The sequence below is a fragment of the Oratosquilla oratoria genome, chromosome 10 (assembly GCF_046742065.1).
Source record: "Oratosquilla oratoria isolate Oo_2021 chromosome 10, ASM4674206v1, whole genome shotgun sequence".
NCBI classification, from domain to species: domain Eukaryota; kingdom Metazoa; phylum Arthropoda; class Malacostraca; order Stomatopoda; family Squillidae; genus Oratosquilla; species Oratosquilla oratoria.
Genome location: NC_134786.1, coordinates 19,147,884 through 19,155,341, shown reverse-complemented (window position 1 = coordinate 19,155,341; position 7,458 = coordinate 19,147,884).

Below are 7,458 nucleotides of genomic sequence, written 5' to 3'. Positions count from 1 at the left end.
TCTGTCTTCCACAGAACACCAGTTTCATTAGCCCCTCTCCCTCTCAATGATAGTGGTCGACGACCCTTTTATTTATCTATCTATTTATTTATTTATTCTTTAATAATGCCTCTACAAAAGTTTCATTTATCCTACTGTCCACCCACCGTCTCCTCTTCTGCTCAAAATCTAGGTTTTGTATATGTGCTGATTTTGGGCCGGTGGGGACCTGGTACCCTCCTCAGGCATAATAGGGCTGTTCTTAGGAGTGAGAATGACAAGTCTACATCTCATCCATGAAACAATGCTGCATTTTGGTTGTTGTTTCTTTTCAGCCATTACCTCAGCCAGCCGAGCGTAGAAAGCCTTTGCTCTAGGACCCATCCCACCTGAAGTCGTAAAGGTTATAGGAGTGAATGAGCCCTGGTCTACATTCTGTATGCGCTCTTCGTACATCCTGATCTTCTCATACTCGTTCCGGGAGTGGGATGCCTCAATAGTTAGGTTGCTGTAACAGGGGGCCATCGGATCAAATATTCGCATGTCAAAGAAAGCCAATTGTCCCCGTGTCCAGAAACCTCTTGCGCTGACATCCACTCTTGTTTCATCTGATGTGTTGGACGTGCGGTATCTGAAGTTCTCCCCTCCTTGTGGGAGTAATGTTGGTTTGATAGTCACATCCTTGCACACCTCCTAAAGCATTTGGGCAGTGAGATCTCTTACCTCATCGTGTCGCATGCAAATGAATCTACCCTGCTTGCATATCTTCTCATGGTCTGGAGTAAATTGTACACCACAGAAGCATCTGTTAGGCAGCCCTCCCAATGGCCATCCATACCTCAGGGCAATGGCATTCGTGAATTCTCTTTTGTTTAAGGTGAATCCCTTTGCCCTGATTGGTAGTGCTGTCAGCCAATTGGACGCCCCAACTTCCTGCGTCATTGTTATCTTTCTTTTTATATAATTCGATAGCCGAACTAGAAGTGCTTGAAGTTCCTCCTTTTGCCTCTCCTCCCCTTTGAAATTTTTCTTCTAATTTCCATAATTTCCTCCATGATAGTCTCCTTCCGTTGATCTTGTGACACGATATTGTTTGTCAATGATGACGTGAGTTTCATGGAGTTTTGGTGTTCTGTGTCGGCAAGGTTTAGCGGGTTGGAGATACCTAGCCCTCCCATTCTGGGTGGAAGTTCCATAAGTTTTCTTTCCTCCTCGTTTATTGTCCGTCCGTTGGTGATGGCCGGTATTAGGTCGTTTCCGATGGTTTCTTCAAGGGGTCTTAGTAGGTCGGTGATGTTCGGTACCGTCCTTAATATGTAGTTCCACTTATGTTTCACACCATATATGAATGCGGCATATGCCGCCTGTGGTTCGGTCTTTGCAAAGTTGGCTAGAATCCTAACTTCCACCACCCATTCGTTAACTTTCTTTTCAACATATTGCTTTTTAAAGGATTCTGAGCCGATCACTGCACCGAGATGTTTTTCCCCCTCTTTTGTTACCTTCACTTCACTGTTCTCAAAGAGGATTCTGGCATTGCTAAAGTACTCTGGCTCCACTATGAGGACAGATTTCTTTGCATTCGGAATGTAACCTAAGCCCGGGCCGTGTGCCAACACCAGATCCCACCACTTTTTTAAGTCAGCTACTTTTCCTGCGCCCGTGAGATCATCTGCATATGCTACCTGTTTGACCATGGTGTCCTCATATTGTATCTTCTGCTGCAGGTGCATAAGACCGAGCGCATACATTGGCATGAGCCACTACTACTACTACTACTACTACTACTACTACTACTACTACTACTACTACTACTACTACTACTACTACTACTACTACTACTACTTCTGCTACTACTACTACTACTACTACTACTACTACTACTACTACTACTACTACTACTACTACTACTACTACTACTACTACTACTACTGCTGCTACTTTTACTACTACTACTACTACTACTACTACTACTACTACTACTACTACTACTACTACTACTACTACTACTACTACTACTACTACTACTAGTACTACTAGTACTACTAGTACTACTACTCCTAGTACAGCTACTAATCATACTACTATTGATAGTAATAATACTAATATTAATAAGGATATCAATGATGATAAAACGACGATTATAAAGAGGTAAGACAAATTGAACAATACTGAGCTTAATCACCAGTGTTGAAAGTCACGAACAGGCAATGACGACTAGAGAATTACAGCCTCTTTCCCATGAACAAACACATAGATTACAATAAATCCCAACTTCAGACTAGCATGAATAGGACACGAAATAAGTGATATCCCATATGACTCACAAGTTGAGAAACAGAATTAACTTGGGACATATTTCAAGACCACTAAGATTTATGCTTACCCCGTGCGGTCTAAATCATCTAATAGAGGTCACATGGCACTCGTGTATGCCCACAAAGTTAGGAAACATGTCACATGTTAGAAAGGGCTTAATGTCTTTCAGAGTATAGATGGTCCTCTAAAATGAGTATAGGATTAGTGGGGATGGTCTTTAGATATGTAAAATTTGGCGGAAAACTATACAAAGAATTATCTTAGATCTATAATCAAAATATACGCGCCACTACCAAAGCCGTGTCGTGGTGATGAGAAGTATATCTTGGTGGCATCCAGTATTCACAAAGAAAAGTGCGGCACCTCACTGCAGAGCCGTGAACAGCCTATTTCATAATGTTTCCTTTTTTTTTTTTTACTCTAAATCTGCGTAAATCATATTATATTGAGCAATCTGCATTTCTGTCGTTCATTTACTCCTCAACTCTATCAACCGTCTCCATTACTGTTTCTCTCTCTCTCTCTCTCTCTCTCTCTCTCTCTCTCTCTCCCTCTCTCCCTCTCTCCCTCTCTCCCTCTCTCTCTCTCTCTCTCTCTCTCTCTCTCTCTCTCTCTCTCTCTCTCTCTCTCTCTCTCTCTCTCTCTCTCTCTCTCTCTCTCTCTCTCTCTCTCTCTCTCTCTCTCTCTCTCTCTCTCTCTCTCTCACTTCTTCCTCCTTCTCTTTGTGAATCTGCCCCTCTGTCTGTCTCTTTTTTTTCCCCAACCACTTTCCTCCTAGTTTTCTTTCCCCTCTCGTCCTTTTCTCGTTCGTCTTGCACATCATCTGTCATGGGGTGCCAGACACCACTCTCGGTCTTTCTTTTGACATTCTCTCTGTCCTCTAGCATCTCCCGTATTCTTCATCTTCTTCAATGCTTGTACTTTCCCTCCTCCTCCTCCTCCTCCTCCTCCTCTTCCCCCTCCTCTTTCTCCTCTTTGTCTCCTTGCATTCCATCCCTACCTCCAGGTCATCGTCATTCTCTTCCTCCTCATCTTCCTCTTCCTTTTCCTCTTCCTACTTCTCTTCTTCTTCCTCTTTTTTGTCTTCCAATTGATTTTTTTTGTGTTCTTACCATTTTCATCTTCTCTACCTCCTTCTCTTCCTCTTCTTCCACCCCCTCATATTTCTCCTCCCCCATTTCGTTTCTACCTCTTCCACCTCTTCCTTTTCTTCCTTCACTTCTTCGACTCTCTCTTCACGTTCCTCTTCCTCTTTCTTTTCCTTTCCCTCTTCTTCTCCTCCTTCTCTTTCTCTTCCACTTATTCTTCTTCCTCATCTTTCTCTTTTTTTTTTTTATTTCCTTTCATCTTACTTTTTTCTTACTTTCCTTCTTCCTCTTTATCTTCTTTCACCTCTTTTTCCTCTTCGTCTACCTCTTCCTCTTTCTATTACTGATTCTCTTCGTTTTCTTCCTTCTTCTCTTCCTATTCCGTTTACGATCCCACTTACTCATTCTCTTCCTCATCCTCTTCCTCTTCCAGTTCTGTTTCCTGTTCCTCTTCTTATTCATGTTCTTCCTCCCTCTCTTTTCTCTTCTTCTCCTCTTTATTTTCATCGTCTTCTTCTTCTTCTTCTTCTTCTTCTCTTTATTTTCATCGTCTTCTTCTTCTTCTTCTTCTTCTTCTTCTTCTTCTTCTTCTTCTTCTTCTTTTTCTTCTTCTTCTTCTTCTTCTTCTTCTTCTTCCTCTTCTTCTTCTTCTTCTTCTTCTTCTTCTTCTTTTTTCTTTCCCTTTTCTTCCTCATATTCTTCCTTTTCTTCTTCCTATTCTTCTTTCCTTTCTTCTTCCTTCCTCATCATATACCTCCTCCATATCTCCTTTTCATTTTTTTCTTACTCTTCCTTCTCTTCCCTCTTAGGTTTTGCCAATTACACATATTGCTCAATAGAGAATAGACACATACATACACACATACACACTTACACTCCCCACGCACATACATGTACATACACACGCACACACACATACATGCACGTATACACGCACACACACACCCATACCCACACACATACACGCGCAGACAAACACGCTCACTCACAAAAGATCATGTGTGTCGAACATATTAGGTTTTTATCTGAGAGTGGTAGATGTTCTGCAAAATAGAGGACTTGGTTGATTGCGTGTAATTTGATCTAGAGAAGGCAAAAAAAAAAAAAAAAAAATCATTATAAACTTCCATGAAAGTTAGAACATATGGGGGTCACAGAATCAAGCTTCTTGAGAGAATAAAAGGTTTCCTAAAAGGCAGGCTAAGCTAACATGTTTGCTGACATTTCAAAGGTCATAAGAAGAGTAAGGGATGCCAAGGACTGTTGGTCCCTGAAAAAGAAGAAAAAATATAGACAGGATATATTCCTGTAACCAAAAGTAAAATATTTGTTTCATTGTCAGGAAATACGTAAATGGAAATGAAGAAACAACTCAAGAAGGCCATCATTAAATTATTCAACGAAAAAAGAGGCAATTATAAATGGAAAAATCTAGATAGATTTCTGAGTGCTAGTAGGCAATAACCAGCCACCACCTAAACTTATCAGCAAGGTTATGTGAGAGAAGCAAAGATTGCTGAAGAACATTAAGATAGCTTTCCACTGCTGAATATGGATGAAGAAGTTTAGAAGAATATAGAGTACTTAATCCGCTCTAGATTGGACTGTGTAGCATTGGTATGATCCTCCTACAAAGTGAAAGATATTAGCAAGCTCGACAGAATACAAAGGGTAGCGACCAAAATGGTTCCCGATTTTGGATATAAGCTTAAAAAAAAAAAAAAAAAAAAAAAATGACCCGGCCATCGTCAAAGAAATGAAGAGATTACTTGATTGCGGTTTACACACACACACACACACACACACACACACACACACACAACACACACACACACACACACACACACACACACACACACACACACACACACACACACACACACACTCACACACACACATACACACACACACACACACACACACACACACACACACACACACACACACACACACACACACACACACACACACACACACACACGCGGTGCAGTGGTAGCGTTCGCAACTACTGCTACAGAGGTCAGAGTTCTAATCCCGCCCAGGGCTGAAATAATTTTAGTGTCGCCGCGCTGCCAGTCGTTACTCCAACTTTCGTGGGCGGGGAGCTGGATATGTGTGTGTGCGTGGAAGGTCACAGCATTACCCACAAATCTGTCATATATGAGCTCTGAGGGTAATAGCTGTCGATCACGAGTCCAACACGTAATCCAAGACAATGGTGAATCACACACACACACACACACACACACACACACACACACACACACACACACACACACACACACACACACACACACACACACACCACACACACACACACACACACACAGATACACACACACACACAGACACACACACACACACACACACACACACACACACACACACACACACACACACACACACACACACACACACACACACACACACACACACACACACACACACACACACACACACACAAACACACACACACACACACACACACACACACACACACACACACACACACACACACACACTCACTCACACAAGTTCAAGCATCCTTTTGAGCACGCCAGCCCATAAACATGCGCTCAAGTGCCACCCTGTTCATTTGCATGGAAATGTGCTCCAACACAAATTAACAATTATCAAACAAAGCGCATACACATTCTTTTTAATTTATATACATACAATGGATAGGCAACCCTAGTTTTGGCCGAAGCAAATTAAACACTACACAGGAAACACTTTTCCTTTACACGCGCGCCCCTTCTTTGTTGTATTTTCTTTATTTTTCTATTTCATATAGTTCTTTATGTTGTCAGATCCAACCCAGTTTAAACTTCAAGGATTGTACATACATACATACATACATACATACATATATATATATATATATATATATATATATATATATATACATATATATACATGTGTATATATACTCACACATATATATATGTATATTATACATATATGTCAAAGACTACTATCACACAGGAAGTGCGCACCCAGATCCCTGGGTCCGCTAGCGGAGGCCATTGCTTTCTTTGTAACCTAACATTTTATATTGGACAAATATATCAAAATTAGAAACCTAATAGTGTGTATAGGACAAATATATCAACTATTGACTTATTCAATGCAATATAAGTTAATATAAACTTTTGTAGTAAAATAAGAAACTATTTATAAGACACTGTTATGCTTTGAAATGCAAATTTTAGCCAGACTTAACAGGTATTATTCAGGTCATCTGCACACTTTTTATATTCCCTTTCATACACAAGATCCAAGTACTTATCAGCAGTATCCTTTCTGGATGGAGGAATATAACCTGGCCTCACGCTCTGACCCATCATGAAAAACTGAGGATGGTGAACAAGACGAAATGGTGAATTTGTAGTAAATATAATTCTTGCAACTTCTTTGTCGAGATTTTCCTTTGAAGAGGCTGAAGTTTTTATGATAAATCTGTCCAGAGATGTTGATGATTTTCTTTTAGATGAAAATGATTTAGCAGAAGTGGCGCCTGTGGAGGAGTCTGATAGTGACCTTTTTAGTGGTGGAGTCAGGTTTGCAGATAATTCAAGTGGAGCCGATAATGAAGGGATTGAAGCTGTTGATACAGATCCTGAAATGGAAACAGAAAAATTTAGCATATTGCATAATTTATAAATGAATAAATAAATGAATGAATACAGTGTGATTTAGGCTACTTTTGAGTAGAGTAGATATTTTCTAGATAATGATCATATTCATACAAACCACTATATCATTTGGAAATAATTAACAGAATATGAAATAGGTGGGCTTGGAATTCAGCCCACACAAGATTCAGTCCACTTTTAAATTCACTAAAAATAACGGGTTAGTTGGGTTAGGTCAGGCTAAATACTTTGGTCTGAATCCCATGTGGGCCGAATTCCAATGGAACCTATGAAATATATTACACAAAGTTGAATGAAATGAATAACAATCATCTAGGCCCCAAAGTTGAGTGGATACAGTATACTATAGTGATATAGCCATTACCCAAATTTAGAAGTAATGAAGTTGAAGTATCACCTCTTTAGGCCTTCACATT